At 39.6% G+C, this 18,363-nt stretch overlaps 1 protein-coding gene across 1 annotated transcript in view; it reads left to right on the top strand.

Moving 5' to 3' along the window:
• Positions 1 to 18,363, top strand: part of PARVA (parvin alpha) — a 71,146-nt gene that overhangs the window by 26,182 nt on the left and 26,601 nt on the right. The window lies entirely within an intron of this gene.

The raw sequence follows: 18,363 nt of genomic DNA, 5'->3' as shown, positions 1-18,363 counted from the left end.
ATAGGCCTGCATGTCAAAGAAAACAAATGATCTCTTTAAAGTCAGTGGTGACTCCTTTTAGAGCCTATGCTACATTTTGGTAGTTTATCAGGGGTTAGGTTTAGATCAGTTGGTTAGAGCATGGTGCTAATAATGCCAAAGTCATGAGTTCAATCCCTGTATGGGCCACTTGCTTGAGGGTTGGACTAGATGATCTCCAGAGGTCCCTTCCAACCTTACCAACTCTATGATTCTATGATTTAAACTAGACTTTAGAGTGTGAACCATGTCAAATGTTGAAAATAAACAAACAAACAAACAAAACTTGAGGGATGAGACCTACATAATCTCTTCTTTTCAAGTTCAGATCTGATGGAATATAGAGAGCCCAGATTTGTAGAACCAAGACCCCAGCTAATAATATTTAGAAAAACTGAAACTTAGGCTCTTCAGCTAACTTTCTTCAAAACAGACTGTGAATTCAAGACCACACAGTGAATTGTTAGGTCACCAGGTTACTGACTGTTGGATTGCTCCTTAAATAGACCATAGGCTTTGAACAGTGGCACTAACAATTCTGAATTGAAATTCAGATTGCAAATATGTAGGATAAGTACTGGGTTTATACTAGACATTGCAGAGTTACTTTGTTCTCTGTCCGTTCCACAGTGTGCCCACACAATAGGTGTCCTGTAGGCTCTTGGAAAGAGGCAGTCCAGCCCCCTGCAGCTTTCATGCAATTCTGTAAAGGACTGCAGAAGTCCATGAATAATCCTACTTGATTTAAATTGTCCTCAGCAGCAGTTAGTCAGTGGTTCTGTTAAGAGGCACGGCACCAAAGCAGTGGTATATGCGTTGACTGTTCTACCTGAAAGATTAATTGAAAGTTGGGTTATTAAAAGCGGGTTCAGAAATAGTCTGTGTGCATGTGACGGAAGAGATCTTTGTTTTGGTGGTGACTTTGTGGTATTTTGACTTGTTGCTCTTCTTCATCTGCTTATAAATGTAGGACTGAAGGAGTGAAGCCCTGCTGCAGAGGTGCTGTGGGTACAGAGAGCGCGCTCTCATTGAGGTTGGAGCTCTAAGATCTAACAAGCAATAGTTGCATTGTAGAACATGCTGATGTCTACTGATGACTAGTGCTGTGTAAAAATCAGGTATTTTTATTTTTAAAGTGGTATACCTTAGTATCTTTTGTTTCTGGTAGATATGCTGGGAATTTCCTTCTTCACAAGCAAGGCCTGTCTTGGTAGAAGCATGTTTCCATGACTGAAACTATGATGAGAGTATCTACCTAGTAATGCTTCCAGGAATAGCCTACACATCTGCTAAAATCTGCCAAGAACACAGAGACCGGTTTTTGAGATGAATGGTTTTGGTTAATATGCACCACAAAGCAGAGAAAAAAAAAAGATGCCTACATATTAGTTCATAGATAATTATCAAGAAATTGTGTATGGAGAAAAATAATGTATGGTTGGGGAATAGAAATGTAAGCCTCGAACTTCATATCCTGAAAATATAAATCAGTACAAGTTTTAAAGCACTTTCATGACTCATATGCAGAGGTCATAGACCAAATTTGCTGATGGAGGCAGGATGAAACAAATTCAGCTGCATTTTTATGATTTTTTTTCCTGCTGCTTTTAGCTTTTTATTTAATACAAGTAATACAATTTTCCAGAGTATAACAACTCCAACATACGGAACTGCTATCCTGTTCACTGTTTAGGTGCAAAACTACATGGGAACAGTGGTGTGTCAGTGAACAGCCTACTGCAAGTCAGGGAAGGTAGTCTCTCAGGAGCCATACTGCCAGCTTGGCAATATTCTGAAAAAAGACAGCACAATTTGGAACTGGTATATTAGGACCCAAACCTGTGGAAATCCAGCTCAAGTAACATGAAGGCTAAATGAAATGCAGTGGCGGAGTAACAAGAAAGAGGGGCTTGTTAATGTGCAGGTCTATGTGCAAATCAGGAGGGTTTTTTGTTGTTTTTGTTTCCCCCCCCCCTCCAAATCTGGCACAAACGTTGAGCCAATTTTGGAGCTCGTTGTAAATCAGTACACAGTATTTTTTTCACTTGGGAAACAAGATCATAACACTGAGCAAACTATTCAGTAACACTTCTGCCTTTGCTCCTGCTGTGCCACAAATGAGTTATGATTTAGATCTGATCTTCATACTGTAACTCTGGTAACTTTAATGTCATTCTGTTTTCAGTAGCTTGGATTCAGAACCACTGTAACTTAGAAAATGGGAAGTAGAATAATTAAAGCATTCAGTTAAACACGTATCAAGTCAGCATTTAACAGATTTAGTTCTGGTGAAAGTGTTAGACCTGAGTATGGCCTGATTTAATGGCAGGGAATAGATGTTATTCATTAGGAGAGAGTTTTGCTATTGAATATTCCAAGTAATCTAATTTTTGTGTGCATAATTGTATAGTTGTATTAAAGTTTTTGTTTATGATAAAAGGCATCAAGAAGCATATATATTTACAGTTACAACATTATACTTTCTCCTGCATATTTAGGAAAAAAGATAGAGGCTTGTCTGTATTTAATAACACCTAGACCTTGCATGGTGCACTGCAAATAATAACAACATCTTGGGGGAGCTATAAGCCTTGAGGGATCTTGTCAGCATATTTTGAGCAATTTGTCAGCTATAATGTAGGTGAACTGTGTCATGTCAATTGTATTTTATTTTTGTCAACAGTAACTGTTTTTGATTGCCACTTAGGTCTAGCTGGAACTGTCCATTTTGAGTTACATTTGCCAGCCTTCGTATATGCTTTTTGGGAGTGACACAGTTTGATAATTTGCACATCTAAAATTATATCCCTGATATTTCCCCTTCCCTTTGCATTACACAGTCTATTCTGGAACGATTCACTTCTGGTGTTCAGCCCTTGTTAAAATTCCAGTAAATGGTGGGTGGGGGGAGAGGGGAATTGGCAGGGTAAGTTTACATAAGCTTTAGTGTTAGCATGAAGATTAAAAACTAGCCTTTTAAAATGATTTCCAGGAAAGCGAAGTTTAGCCAAAAGCAAGTACTTTTGAAAATCACAATTAAATCTTGACATTTAAATCTTGAAGGGAATTATGACTAGCTAGTGCTTTGTTTGTTGTACGGCAGCTTCGAGGCTGTGCTTCATAGACCTTTGTGCTGGGTGTGAAAATGACATAGAGAGGCTTTAAACTAGATTCTTGGAACAGCTGAGAATTTCCTCAGCATGGTGAAGTCTTGACCTAGAATGCAAAAAGTTAAATATCATATGTGTTTTCATGTAGGGGGACTGTGAAAAGCAACGAACGTTTCAAAGAGCTCAAGAGGTGGACTTCAGAACGTGTAATACATTTCTGAGCCCTCAATGAAAAAATAGCGCCACCCAGACCCCTGAAGCCACCTTTTCAGTAAGATGTCAGACTTCTATCAACCTTGCAAGGACAGGGGAAGGCAGGAAGATAGTTTGAAGACACCCTTTCCCTTATTTTAATTGAACGGTGATGGAGTTTGGCACTGCCATAGATCTGACCTGTAATTTCTTGATAACCTAGCATTTTATATGACTGCCAGTTGAATGATTCTTGTTTCTGTTTATGTATAACATCTGAGTTCTGTCTTCTCATCTTCCATTTACGTGATTCCTGGCATTTTAAATTCAATTACATTAGATTTAAGACTTTTTGTAGTGAATCTGCATCAATTTGTGTTCTGCATACTTGTTAAATTGCCTGGGGGAATGTAATAGACACAATTTAGGTATATCACTTAGCAAAATAAGAAAGCATCTGATTGGTTTCCTCTCCCTTCTGTTAGCTCTTTGCTATAATTCTGATCACCATTTTACTGTAGTATTACACTATTGAGGGAAGTATGATTTTCAAAGGCAGCGTGCTTGCCATATTTAGAAGTGGTGGTACTTAAAGGAAAATGGCTTGGGGGGTCTTTCCAGCAGATTTTCTCCTGCTAATATTAGTGGTTGCTCAGAGGATAGTTTGCAGGATAGAGATAAATCTGGCTTCTGTTTCACTAACAGTATGTTTCATTCATCCTTTCTCATACTGTTTACTGACTTGGGTATATGGGTAGGATGCCTCTGTGCAGCAGTGAGCTTTACTACTGAAAAGCAGTATGTGTAAAAGTGGAAGTGGATGCTAATACTGCAGTGCATTGTGTGGCAAGGGAGGAAAAGGAGTGAGAAGAGACTTGACAATATTTACTGCTGTGGTGGTAAGGTACTTGTCTTCTGCATAGTCCACAGGTCTCTGTTCATCTTGCACAGAACAGAGTGAAGGAGACAGAAGTATTAAGGACTTGACTCTGTAATTTTCATATTAAAATCAATTAGTATAAACAGTAAGCCAAATCCTCTTCCGATATCAACCAGTGGTTTTCTGTTGACTTCGGTAAGGCTGCACCCACTTACAGTAGCTGAGAATTAGGCTATTATTCTCTTCCTGATGACTTAACACAGTTTTTTAAACATAAAAGTCTTGTTCCAGATCTGGGTTGTTGGCTTATATGTTTAAATTGGAGGCATGTCAGTCCTCATGTAATCGACACTTTGAAGAAGATCCATGAATGAGGTAAGGTAAAAATGCATTTTTTTCCTACTACTATCTGGGTTTTCTCAGAACCTAGATAATTTTATCCCATTTGCATCAAGCATGCAGGTAACTTTAGAATCCTGCATCTGTGTTATTTCTAGGGAAGCAAAATACAATTACAAATGACAGTAATTGACATTACATGCTTTAATTAAATTTCCTGCTCTGTGAACCAAAACCTTTTAACCAAGCATTGCAGTGCTATTTCTGCATTTATTTGTTACATGGGTTAATGTGCTATGTGGCAGATACAGTATTTATCCATTTTCACAAATTAAGATATCAGTGTCATGTTCTCTTTGAATTGTTTCTTATATTGATGGCCAAAACTGCTTGAAAAAGACTTCAGTTCTCCTTGGCTATACTTCTGTTTTTACAAAGCTGAAAATTGTGGGGTTGAAACCTTTAGGAACAGTTTGGGAAATGCTAGGCCCAAAGCATCTTACCAATGTGCCTTTTTTTTCCCTGCAGTAATTTCTGCTGAAGGAAAAGGGAGGCACTTGGGCTTTTTAAATGCCAATTTTGTTGTTGCTGCTGTTGTTAGATTATAGGAATTGGAAGTTAAATCCCACTTGAATTTATGCTTGTGAGCATAAGTGGATTGCACAGAGTATGTTTAGAAATTCCTCTACTCGGTTTTCCTGTCCCCAAACTATGCTCTTCAGACTGTGTACTGTCAACCTCTTGCCATGGTATGCCCTTTGAGAAGGACACTCTGCTTTACATAACTTAGAACTTTCTTCCTGTACTGTAACTACACCCATTAAAACAGCTTATATGGATGGTACCTTTGGGGCATTACTGTAAGTATAAAAATTCATCATAAAAAAGTCAGCTTTTACTATTTTCGAAGAACAGCTAGTTTTATGCAAGTGAAAAAGTGATAGGAAAGGAGTGACATATAGTAGATGTAATAGATGATGCAGGATGCTGTGGCTTCAGATTGTGAATTTTCATAGAACCAGATACAAACATCTTCAACATTCTCCGCAATGTTCCAAGTGGAAACTGGTATTTCTTTAGCTGTACTTATTTTGTTAGGGCAATTCTGCTTTGGAGATATCGGGGACACTTATTGTTCTATTCAGAAATTAAGAAAAGGAAGGTTTGCTAAAGAACTTTCAGCTCAGTTTTGTCCTATAATTGAATGCTGTTATTCAGCAGTTCAGCATTCCGGTTTCCCAGTGCCAGAAAGCAGTGGGACTCCAGGAGTCAGACTGGGGAGTCCCATTACTGTGTGCAAATACAACACAGAATAGTGTTTTTGGCAAGGGGAAAACTACTTCTAGGAGTGACCCAGTAACTGCAGACTGATGTGTATCGGAGGCTCCAGAACTGGCAGTGAATGTGCCAGTGTGACAGTGATGAAAACATGGTGATCTTTTTGCAGGGATTCACATCTGAAACAAAACCTGGAGTAGGAATGCCATGTGGCACAGCTGAATAACCCTAAATAAGAAATACATCTCGGTTCTCCATACTTACCTTTTGGCACTGATATTTTAAATGAACCTTGACTGGAAACAAGAAATGTAACCATTTTCCTCCACTTAGGAATGAGCCAGGGATGTGTCATTTCCCTCATTCTACTCCAAGTTGAAACAGACTCTTAAACATTTTACAGCTTTTGAAAAGTTTTAGTTTGTAGGAAACTTCATAGCAGTTTTTATCCTGAGTAAGTAATTGCTCTAGATTATCTTTTCATTACTCTCCCTCCTTGGAAGGGCCCACAGCCTGTACGACTAGTTCATCTCCTACCAGTGGTTTATTACTGTTTTGATGGTATGTGCCTGTCCTTTCCCATGCTTCTTAGTTTTGTATACGCTTTTGTCTGTTTTAGAGTTTAATCCTTTTTGCATATGAGTTTTGCTAATTGTTTTAATGGGCAAAGTATTTATAGAGAAAGAACTACAGTGATCAGGACCTGAATTTGATGACATTACACATGCATCTCAATTCTGGCAGCAGGCTTCAAGGATTTTGTGGCTCATGTTGACTTTGGTCTTCAGCCAGTCTTTGCTCCCCCCTACACTGCCCCTCCCCTCAAAAAAAAGAAAAATAAAGCTTCACTTCCAATATTGCCATATCCATGCCCAGACCTTCCCTATATTCTAAAGGGAACGGTGACTTTATATCAGCTGTGAGGGGGCAAAATACAAATTATCTACAGCAGAAATGGACTAGGAGATTGATAAAAACGTGCTTTACACATGCTATTTGAGCCTTTCATTCAGTTATATGACAGATAACAAAAGAACACAGTCAAAACTGCATCCCAGCTTTCAGAATGCAACTTACCAAGCTGCAAAAAGCAGATTTAGTTTCTTTTGCAGATGGTCTATGAGTCTCATGTGGCATCATATTAAATTATATAGGCAGTCAGTCACTTGTTCTGAAGCGATGCCCTGAGCTGAGAGTTGTGATGTGCTTGGACCATTCTGTCAGAAAACAGTCTCTAAAGCTAATACAGCTTCTGAGAAGAGCAGCAGCAAAGGGGGCTGCAGAGCAAGGGGCTTGGGACACCTTAAAGATCGCAGTTCTCCCTAAGATACACTATGAAGGTGGCCTGGCGAGTGTATGATGGGCTGTGGAGCATTTTGCCCTAAAGGTAGGAGACTAGATCCTTCTCATTCAATTATTTTACTCCTTGATTTCTGTGAGTAATACTCTTATGAGTGTTACTTTCTGCCTTTTTTTTTATTTGTCAAAGGTGTTTTTTGTTTTCTAATGTTCTGAGGAATGGGAGTTTATTTTCTTACTGCTGCTCTCGGACTTTGCTTTTCCTGGATAGCAGAGGAAGATAATACTGTAGTTTGTTCATTACAAATGCTGTTCCATGAAAATATTTCTGCAATGTCAGTGAGATTTAATTAAGAGTTTCATCCCAAGGGTATTTCAAATGAATACGTAATTCTTTTAACATCAGCTTAGTACAGATTCAGTCCCTAAGTAATACTGGATCCGATATGAAAACAGTGATTTTTACCATTTGAATTTCCGCTTAGGGAAAATTGTCATTTGTGGTCAAAAGCATGCTTCAGATACACAGCTGATTTGAGAATGCCTATCATGTATTAAGCAAGTTTAATATTTATGTTTGATGTTGCATTATTTACATTTTAATAAACTCTCCTTAATAAATATATTAAAATCAGTTATACCATCAAGAACTGCAGGTTGCAGATTGTTTCTGGGAAACTCTAAATGTGTGTTAGTTCTGTAAAAAATTGCTATTCAAGCAAATAACCTTCAACAGAATTTTTTTGTGTGTTCACTTCTAAAGTGGGAAAACTTGTGCTGCAGCTACTCTTGGTATCAGTGTTTTGGGTGCTGAAATTGACAATTCGGTAATAACAAGAACCCTGGAACACATTTAACAGGAATATTACACAGAGGTGTTTCCCTTATCTGATGGTGTTTGACAGATGGTAGCAAATGCTGCTCTGAACTTACTGCTTGTTTGTGATTCTTAGAAAGAAGATTGCAATGTAATTCAGAGCTGTGGGTTTAGCCTTACAATGCTCGTGCTTATAGTGCTTGCCATTTTTTTCCTAATTTAGAAACATGTGAACACCATAATTAGATGAACAGTTCAGTCAGGGTAATTTTTCTGAGACAGGGCATTTGGAACTTGGAGCAACTATTTTGAGTTTTGTAAGGAAATGAGCAAGATCAGAAGTGCACGATAGAGTACCAGGTAGTGCCCTTGAAGGACAGTGTTCAGGGCTGGATAAAAATCGTTACTGCTGATTATGCAACAGGAGGGGTGATCTCATCGCTGTGACATGGGTTTGGGAATCAAGAGGTGTGGGTACTACTGTCCATTCTACTTCAGACTTTCTGTAACATCACAGACAAGTTAAGGCTGTATTTTTAAGTACCTAGCTTCCCTTTTACAAGTGCAATTTGTGCCTCCAGAGAGAAAATGTATAAATGTATCTCTTAATATAAAATTGCATCACCTACTTATACTCTCTATAGGATGATGGAGATAATAGTATGCAAAATGCAAACTAACTCTGCTTTCCTAAGCCAAACGTAATTTCCAGCCTGTGCTACCAAAGCACTGTCTTGCATCATCATTTTACACTTTTGTGTAAATGCATTTTAGGAGGAAACCACAGCTGTATTATTGATCATACCATACTGTGTTTTATGCCAGCTGACCAAAGCTCTCGAAGGACTGTCCTGACATTGGGGATTGCCACACCCATAATATATTCCTGTTTGTCCCTGAAATGACCCTTCAGTCTGAACAGCTGCGTAAGAGCAGGAAGATTTCCACCAGTCACGTTCAGTTACAAACATAAGTCAGAAATCTGCACTTTTGTAGACATTATTATTTTCATCTCTTTTAAGTCACTTGTGTCTTATCTTGTGTTTGCTGCTTGTCCAGCTTTGATGTCAGTCTCAAACTTTATCTTGGTTGACTTTGATACCAAAGAAAAATCTTGAAACATGAAGATTCCTCAGAAGAAATTAGTTTCTTTGGTTTTATTTTTTGTTTTTTCTCTCCGGGTTGTAAAAATACCTGGCCACTTACTACAAAGCTTTTAATCCTTTGTCACAAAGTCATTTCTTGAAGACTACCAGATGTTTTTATAAAAGAGAAGCAGCTCTAAGATCTGCAGTTTGAAAACTGTGGCTGCATGTGATGTGTAAACCAGTGCTCTGTCTTTGAAAAGAAATGTTAGCTTCCCAATGAATGTAGTCGTTTTTCTAACTCCTGCAATAAGAAGTCATTTAGATTTTTGAGATGCAATGGGTCTGGCACTTAATTCTTTTCTCCTTCAAAAACAAGACTTTAGATACATAAGAAGAAATGAAAAAGAAATTCAGGAAATCCTCAGCTTGCTGCTAGTGTGCCCTTACATTCCTAAGAACTATTTTGGGGTTTTCACTTGGGAAAACTTAGAACTTGTTGAGCTGGGAAAGACTTCTTGGAACAGATCACTGGTTTTGTCTTTTTTGCGTGAGCACCCTTGTTGATGTTGGAAGAGCAACTGTTAGCTGGTTGATTCAGAGAACATGAGGCAAAAGTCAGTCCTGTAAAACTGGCTTCTCCGCTCTACAGTATTTGGAAACAAACTATTGTAGCCGTTTGGTGAGCATGTAAGATGAACTATTGCTTCCCCTTGATTAGGGTGAGGACTGTGCCAACTGGTCTATCTGACTCCCTCCCACATGTTGCTAGCTGTAAATTCCTTAAAACGCAAGAAGTACAGGCTTCTCACTTTGAGGTAGAGGATACAAATGTTCTCTCTGTCTCCACGTAACCCTGAGCATCCCATGTAGTTCTGAGATGTGTGGCACCACGATAAATTGTAAAAGGATTTGCTACAAAATAATTTGCATGTAAGGATACCAGGTGCAGACCAGTTAGCAACTTGCAGATATCTTCTGCACAAGGACTCTGCCATGGCATTTGAGGCCATTTCAGGAGTTTCAAGTTGCTGTCAGGCTCAATATAGCAAGTTCTGATAAGGACCTGGAATGGTCAAAACATTTCATATATGCATAGTTAGTTCTGCAGTGGAGGGAAAATCAGAGTAGTTTGAACTCCTATCTGCCTTTGTTTCTAATGCAGCCTTGTGGGGACTTTTTCAATGATATTTAAAGTACTTCTATAGGGTGACAGGCTTTACAAAAACATCTGCAGATACTGCTCCCGTATTTTTAAAGATCTGTTGAGAGAATGCATTGAAGGAATGAATGGAATGACCAGCATCTACTTTAGCTTGACACCACTTGTTACCTCTTAGAAACTACAGGAAAATTCTGAGAAAGGGCCTTCATCCCAAATGAAATGTTAAAGCCTGTAAGGTTTAATGAGGCTACTTATGATGTAGCTAAGAAGATCATGTATACACTTTAAAAGCATTGTTTTTGCTCCTGCTTTTTCTGTGTTGTAGTTGTTGTTATTTCTTTTTACCTACTCAGACTATGGATTTACCAATCTATGGAGGATTTTTTTTTTCCAATTTATTGGAAAGAAGAAAGAGCTCTAGGTACAACAAACTAAGCACTGAGGTACTTGTGAGCAGCTTTAGACTTTCAAGAAAGTTCAAGGCAATAAGCATTCAATTTGTATTGCATACCTGAAATTTAAATTATAGCATTACTCCCATTCTTCTTTTGTGTACAGTATTTCTGTTATTCTTTTTGCATATATGCCATGTTTGATTTAATGGAGAAATGAGAAAAGAAGATGGATTCTTTTTTGGAGACTGGGTACTAACGCAGTAACATTAAAGGAAGGCACATTGTTGTCTGCCAGTTTGCATATTTATTTACTTTTACAAATGGCTGGCTTGGAGTCAGCAGTTAATGGAATGAGAATGATGTTCCTGTACAGATCATTTCCTGAGAAACATTTCCAATTACAAACATATCTCTGCTTTTCTTTCCTCATTTGTTATGTCTTGGAGAATAAATGGGGAGTAGCATTTACAACTTAAAGTTTATGTTCTGAAGACAATTTTAACAATGATCCCCACATAAAAAGGCCCTTTTGTAGTTGCAGACATATGTTTATGATGTTTTGTGCTGTGAATATCGAATTTCTGGTGAACGCTGTGTCACACTCTGTGAACTTGTAAACATCTATAAATCCATTGGATCATTTTAGTACCATACGTAATGCAGATTTATTGTCCTTTGTGCAGATTTCTTTTGTTTCAGAGTTAAAGCTGAGCTGCCAAAATGAACATTGGGTGAATTATGTATTCAAGAAAATTAGGCAGTACCATTTTAGATTAATATTTTCTTTTCCCTTTGTGGAATTATAAGATGCACACACATTAGCATTAGAAAATAACATTTTGGATATAGCCCAGAAAGCAATTGCATAAGTTTGCTTGGGTAAACAACATAATTTTGTGAAAACTTAAACTAGGAATTTTTGAAAATGTTTTTGTGCATTCTCTCTCTCTCTGAGGCCAAGTTAGGTAATTTGGATCTCTTCTTATATTTGCCAGTACAAATTCAGAATTACTCCACTGAACTGATATCAGGGTATAAAAGTAGAGTGTGTGAGGGAGAATTGGAATCACACTGAGCCAGTGAGCTGGTATAAATTGGGATAAATCCGCTGAAATCTATGCAGATACAGTTATTTACACTCTGCATTGCAGACTCTCGAGTAAATGAAAAGAGTAAAACTGTGTAAAACTGCTCTTGTGCATAAGTGGTTACAGAAGCAAGCCATTAAGGTCACAAGCGTTTTATCAGAAACTTGTTCCCAGTAACAAGAATATGAAACCAAAAACAATTAATCTAAATTTGGCTCCACTGTAATTGAGTGGATATCACTGTCTGTACAAGAGCAGCAAAGACATTTCCTATTGGAAATCAACATTTTTCTAAACAGGCTGTAATTTCTGGCTTCCTAAATGTATGTAGCTTATGCATGTGTGTTTGAATGTGGGTGTGTATACAAATATCCAATGTAACTCTGGCAATATGTTGTCTGCAGCTAGCTTTCCAAGTTGTGCTTGTTCCAGGAAAAAGTAGCTTAAGAGAGAGACACTGTACATAAAGCTACTGTCTGCTATAGTAGTTTACAGTAACAGGTAGATTTTCGTTGGACTTTTTATGTAAAGCTTAAATTCCTGGAGTCATGTGAACGTCAGCAAGCTATCAGCTTGCACAAAGGAAAACAAAGTATTTGTAGCCTTAAAATTGATGGAGAAATCTTGGATGGAAAAAAGTGGGCTTTTTTTTTAAGGCATATATAAAGAAATGCAAATGTATGTATTTATATATTTAAGTATATTTAAGTTTGTGTGTGTTTAAATCTCTTTTGAATTATTGAGGTTAAAGATATTATATCACCATGCTCTTCCAGCATTAATGTTCAACTCTATAGATAATCACAAATTTACATAATTGATCTGTTAGTGTTGTAGCACTTGAGTAATTTTAATTTTGTAAGCGCGGAATCAGTGATATGGAAGGACATGGCTTAGTACTCAGAGAAAGAGACTATTTAACGCTACATCTTGCCATATTTGTTTTAAGATTCTTTGGACAGATACGCTAAAATACGTCTAAGCCACAGAGAGTGCATTGGATGAGGTGGCATTTCTGAGCACAGTTAAATTATAAGATATGTTTTTACTCAAATCAGAATGTTATTAGGCCCTGAATACTAAAGAGGGCAGGAAAAAGCCTTCAGCACACAAAATAAACAAGTAAAAAACCCAAATGAAACTGTCTAATAAATACAATGTGGAGCAACAGGCTGCGTGTACTAGAGGAATTAAGCCAATTTAAACCGTATGGGCAGTACTCCCCTTTCAGATGTGCTCAGCTTCCAACAGTTTCGATGGCAGCTGAATACATGCATCAAAGGGCAGAGTTTGGCTCGTAGCACCCGCCTGGATTTGATAGTGTAGGTTTATGACCTTGTAATCCTAGATCATCTGAAACAGTAAGTACTCTGTCCAGCTTAAAATAGCTGCTGTGGTTGTAGCTGATAAAAGCTTGTGGACTCCCCAGCTCTGGGGCCAAATTTGGTGCTGGAGTGATATGAGGAAGTCTGTTGACAGCGGGTATCAGTGGAGTTGCGCTTGATTACATCATAACAGATTTGGCAAGTGGAGATTAATCAGAAGTCTGAGGAGAAAAATATCCACTTCTTAGCCAGAGTTAAAATTGGGACTTCCACATTGCCAATGCACAGAGATTTGTCTATGCTATGTGCAACTCCCTTGCTTTTAAGGATTTTGCCTTAAAAGTACATTCAACCCTCAATTCCACTCAGCCCAGTGATCGTAAAAAACTATAGGCCTGTGTTTTTTCTCAGGTCCAAAAATATAAAGCCCCTTAATTATGCCAGATTAAGCACGAAGGAGAACTAGCACCATGGTAGTCCACTTACTGGCTGCATCTTGGCTGCAGCAGCAGCAAGGGAGGTGAGAGCAGAAAAGCTCTCTCCTCTGCTGCTGGAGTCATCCTGTGGCCAGGGAGCCTCTGACGTGGAGCAGGCAGCCCTGCAAGTCTGACTCCTATATGTTAGCTGCTATAGCCATGTCTGCTCTTCCCTTCCTGGGTTTTTATACTGTAAAACAGAGAGAAGAAGCCATGCTGATGTTATAAGTCATTCTTCAAAGTATGTCAAGAAATGACATGATCTTTTAATTTCAGCTGCTGCAAAATTTCTCCCAAAACCTGTGCGCTTTGTTTTTATTAAAATTCTATAATTGCTTATGTGATTTTCATGAAAACTAATTAAAAGAAATGAAAGACAAGCAGCTCAAAAATAGATTCCTCTGCTGAAACTGTGATATGCAAACTCATAACCTCAATCACATTTTTTCTGGTTCCTCTATAAACACCTAAGTGGAGTAGTTTGTCATGGAAATTTTTTGAAGGAAGTTCTTAGAAAGCGCTGGCTAAATTACATAATACATTTTCTTTCTCTTTGCATATGGCTTGATATAATGCATATATTTTTACCTGATGTTTTTAATAGCGTTATTATTCAGTGGCAAAATCTTTTCTTTTCCATATTGGGAAAGATATGAAAAAGATGCTACTGGGCTCAGGGTTTCTCCGTCATGTTGGGGACAGGAAGGCAAAAGGAGTCTGTGGCGGGGCTAACATCAACCTGGCGTCCACATATTGTGGACTGCAGAATGTGGTGTCGAGGAAGGAGAGCAGGCAGTATTGCTGTCCTCTCTGTCTGGCAAATGGGATCCAACTGGAGGTGTGCTGTGGATTGCGTAGGCTCTGCATGTGGCTAGGACAGGTGTGAGAAACATACTGTGTTAAGGCTGACTGCTTCAGTGGCAACAAAACCATTACTTGCCTACCTCAAGGCAGGGCTTAGCCTGTACTGTACAGTAGCACTTTCAGTGAATTCCAGAACAGATCGATTATATTGGATTCATATATTTTAGTATGATTTTATTTGTTTTTAATGTTCCCCTTGCACACAAAAATACATGAATCTGTTATTTGATCATGTGATTAAAATTTATAGATTAGGGAGATATATGTGCTCTTTTTGATCACATATTCTTTGTTTTCTCTTTTCTTGGAAACTGTGATAGTGTGGTGATGGTCCTGTCATTAAAAGTAGGGTGGAGAAGTCATGTATCATGCACATTAGAGAACAAAAATGGAGGATTTCAGTGGACAACTGCCTTGTAAAGAATACCGTATAAAGTCCACTCAGTCTCCTCGCAGAAGTCTCAGCAAGCTGTGCTGGTTGGTCTCCTCCTGGAGAGAGGAACCAAAAGCTTTCCACCACTATCCTTCACTAGGAAAATGAACTGATTGCTTCCTCCAGTATGTCCTGCCCAAGCAGAGCATCCAGCCCTTTGGGATAGGAGACCTCAGTGGAGACATGTAGCTTGAACAGACTTTATTTAATATGCTCCCTCCTGGGACTGATGTTTAAAAAGTTTTTTGCCTAGGAACCTTTGTGCGGAAGCTCTTTATGAACTAAACGTTTCAGAACAGAAAGAAAGACCTCCACAAGGAAGTTTTCTGTCCACTGATTTTTTGTGTCCATAACAATTTTGAACCAAAACAAAAAAAAATCAAAGAGGGTAATAAAACCAACAATGATTTTCTCCAGGGAGTGCTAGCAGTTCAAAAAATTGCCATTATGTGTAAACAGTTTCTGAGATTGTGCATGCTAGACCAAATTCATTCTTGCTATAACTCCTCAGAACTTGATGGGGTTACATGAGGGATTAATTTGGTCCATTGCTTTCAGCCTTCAGTTTGAGAGGATATACAGCAATCTGGGGAACTATTACTGGCAACATTATTTTATTGCTCTTTAGAGCTGCTCAGTATTTGTATTTTACAGATACATAAACAGGATGAGTGTATGGCGTGAAGTTAGTATGGAAGGTAATAGGCTTTTCAAAGTTGTTTTTGCATTATTAAAAGCAATAAGCATTCTAACAGCCATTATTGCTATGAATCTTATATAGATTCATAAGTTCTGCTACACAGACTCTTAAAATGTGCATAGTCATTTCATCTGGCAGAACATTTCACAAAGCATAGAAAGTATCTGGAAAGTTTTAAATACTGTTATCACACTTACTAACCGTGTGTCACGGTATCCATGTGAAATTGAGCTATTCTTATTGCACACAAGAAGTTAAGAGAGAGAGGTAAAACAGTTTTCTAAATGCTAAATTACAAGGCAGTCATAGGGCTGGAAACAAAACACAGGATCTCTGCTGTCACTTTCTACTTTTGTGTTTTCTCCAAACCTATTTTTTCTGAGTCATTTTCAAAATAAAATTGGTCAGTTTCATATAGTGAATCTAAAATGTTAGATAGTGAATCTGCATATACCTGTAAAACATGTATTTCAGTTCATTAAGTTATTTAAGTTTAAATAATAAATGTGCTAATGACTGGTTGTTTTGAAAGTCTGTACACTGGAAAAGGAGTGGTCAAAACAACATTGTTCATCATTCAGAAGACAGCAAGCTTCTTTCCTGGTTCCGTAAATCAGATTTATACTGAATCCTTGGTTACAAAGCAGCTACAAATCTGGCTGATCACTGAAGCAGGTACCCTCCCTGCACAGTGCTGAGTAGTGTCCATAACTGTAGGTTAGCATATTGGCTTGTTTGTGTTTATTCTCTTCTGTTACAGAGATCTGTTTGGGCAGTGTAGGCATTGTTTTGTCTTCGCAACCTGTTAAAATTGAGATCACCTGGAGGCATAAACAAAATTGCTCCAAACTGTAGCAGGCAGAGAACCTGTACAGTACAGAACTAGAGGCAGGATTAATTTTCACATAATTACAGAATGGTTGAAGTTGGAAGAGGCCTCTGGAGATCATCTAGTCCAACCTCCCTGCTCAAGCAGGATCACCTAGAATATGTTGCACAGGATCGTATCCAGATCACGTCCACAGGGTTTTGAATATCTCCCGAGAAGGAGACTCCACAACCTCTCTGGGCAGCCTGTTCCAGTGCTCCGTCACCTTCACAATGAATAAGTTCTTCCTCATATTCAGGCAGAACTTCCTGTGTTTCAGTTTGTGCCTGTTATCTCTTGTCCTGTCACTGGGGACACTGAAAAAGAGTCCAGCCCCATCCTCTTGACACTCTCCCTTAAGGTATTTATAGACATTGATAAGATCCTATCTCAGTCTTCTGCAGGATAAACAGGCCCAGCTCTTGCAGCCTTTCCTCATAAGAGAGATGCGCTAGTCCTCTAATCATCTTCGTAGCCCTACCTTGGACTCTCTGCAGTAGCTCCTTGTCTCTCTTGTACTGGGGAGCCCAGAACTGGACACAGTACTCGAGACGAGGCCTCCCCAGGACTGAGTAGAGGGGCAGGATCACCTCACTCGACCTGCTGGCAAGTCTTCCCAATGCACCCCAGGATACCATTGGCCTTCTTTGCCACAAGGGCACATTGCTGCCTCATGGTCAACTTTTCATCCACCAGCACTCCCAGGTCCTTCTCTGCAGAGCTGTTTTCCAGCAGGTCAGCCCCCAGCTTGTCCTGGTGCCTAGGGTTTGTTCTCCCTAGGTGCAAGACCCTGCACTTGCCCTGTTTGAACCTCATGATGTTCCTCTCTGCCCAATTCTCCAGCCTGCGTAAATCTCTCTGAATGGCAGCACAGCCCTCAGGTGTGTCAGCCACTCCTCCCGGCTTGATATCATCAGCAAACTTGCTGAGGAGGCACTCTGTCCAGGTCACTGATGAAGAAGATGAGCAGGACTGGAGCTAGTACTGAGCCCTGGGGAACACCACTAGCTCCAGGCCTCCAACTAGACTGTGCTGCTGATGACAACCCTCTGAGCTCTGCCTTTCAGCCAGTTCTCAATCCACCTCACTGTCCACTCATCCAGCCCGCACTTCCAGAGCTTCTCTAGGAGGATGTTATGGGAGACAGTGTCAAAAGCCTTGCTGAAGTCAAGGTACATAATTTCCACTGCTCTCCCCTCATCTACTCAGCCAGTCAGTCCATCACAGAAAGCTATCAGACTGGTTAAGCAGGATTTCCCCTTGGTGAATCCATGCTGGCTACTCCTGATCACCTTCTTTTCCTCCGAATGTCTGGAGATGACACCCAGAATGAGCTGTTCCATCCCCTTTCCAGGGATGGAGGTGAGGCTGACTGGCCTGTAGTTCCTGGGTCCTCCTCCTTGCCCTTTCTGAAGACTGAGGTGACATTGGCTTCCTTCCAGTCCTGAGGCACCTCTCTCTCCCATTCTCCATGACCTTTCAGAGATGATGGAGAGCAGCCTAGCAATAACATCTGCCAGCTCCCTAAGTATTTGTTGGTGCATGCCATCTGGGCCCATGGATTTGTGGATGCCAAGTTTGCCTAAAAGATCTCTAAGCCAATCCCCCTCGACCAAGGGAGAGTCTTCCTTTCCTCGCACTTTTTTTCTCATCTCCAGGGTCTGGGATTCTTGAGGGCTGCCCTTAGCAGTAAAGACTGAAGCAAAGGTGGCATTCAGTAACTCTGCCTTCTCTGTATCCTTCATCACCAGGACTGCTGCTTCTCTGAATCTCTCTGGTCCTGCTGCCCTAGAGCATGCATCACAAGGATGTTGCTTTTTGTGGCATTAGGAGACTTTGGCTGAGTTCTTACTCAGCCATATTTCCTGACAACTGTGGGCATGTCCAAACGGTGGGATTTTGGATTACTTCGCTGCTCCCATGTGCAGATTCTTTCCCGGCTGGTGTCTAGACTCCATGCGAAGGCAGTGCTTTTGAGGGTTCATTATTCTCCCCCTGTGCCCTGCTATCTTTCCCCTGTGTCCTGCTGCC

Source organism: Rhea pennata, chromosome 5, assembly GCF_028389875.1.
Source record: "Rhea pennata isolate bPtePen1 chromosome 5, bPtePen1.pri, whole genome shotgun sequence".
Lineage (NCBI taxonomy): Eukaryota > Metazoa > Chordata > Aves > Rheiformes > Rheidae > Rhea > Rhea pennata.
The sequence above is the reverse complement of the archived record's forward strand: the minus strand, read 5'-3'. Positions and strand labels throughout refer to the sequence as shown.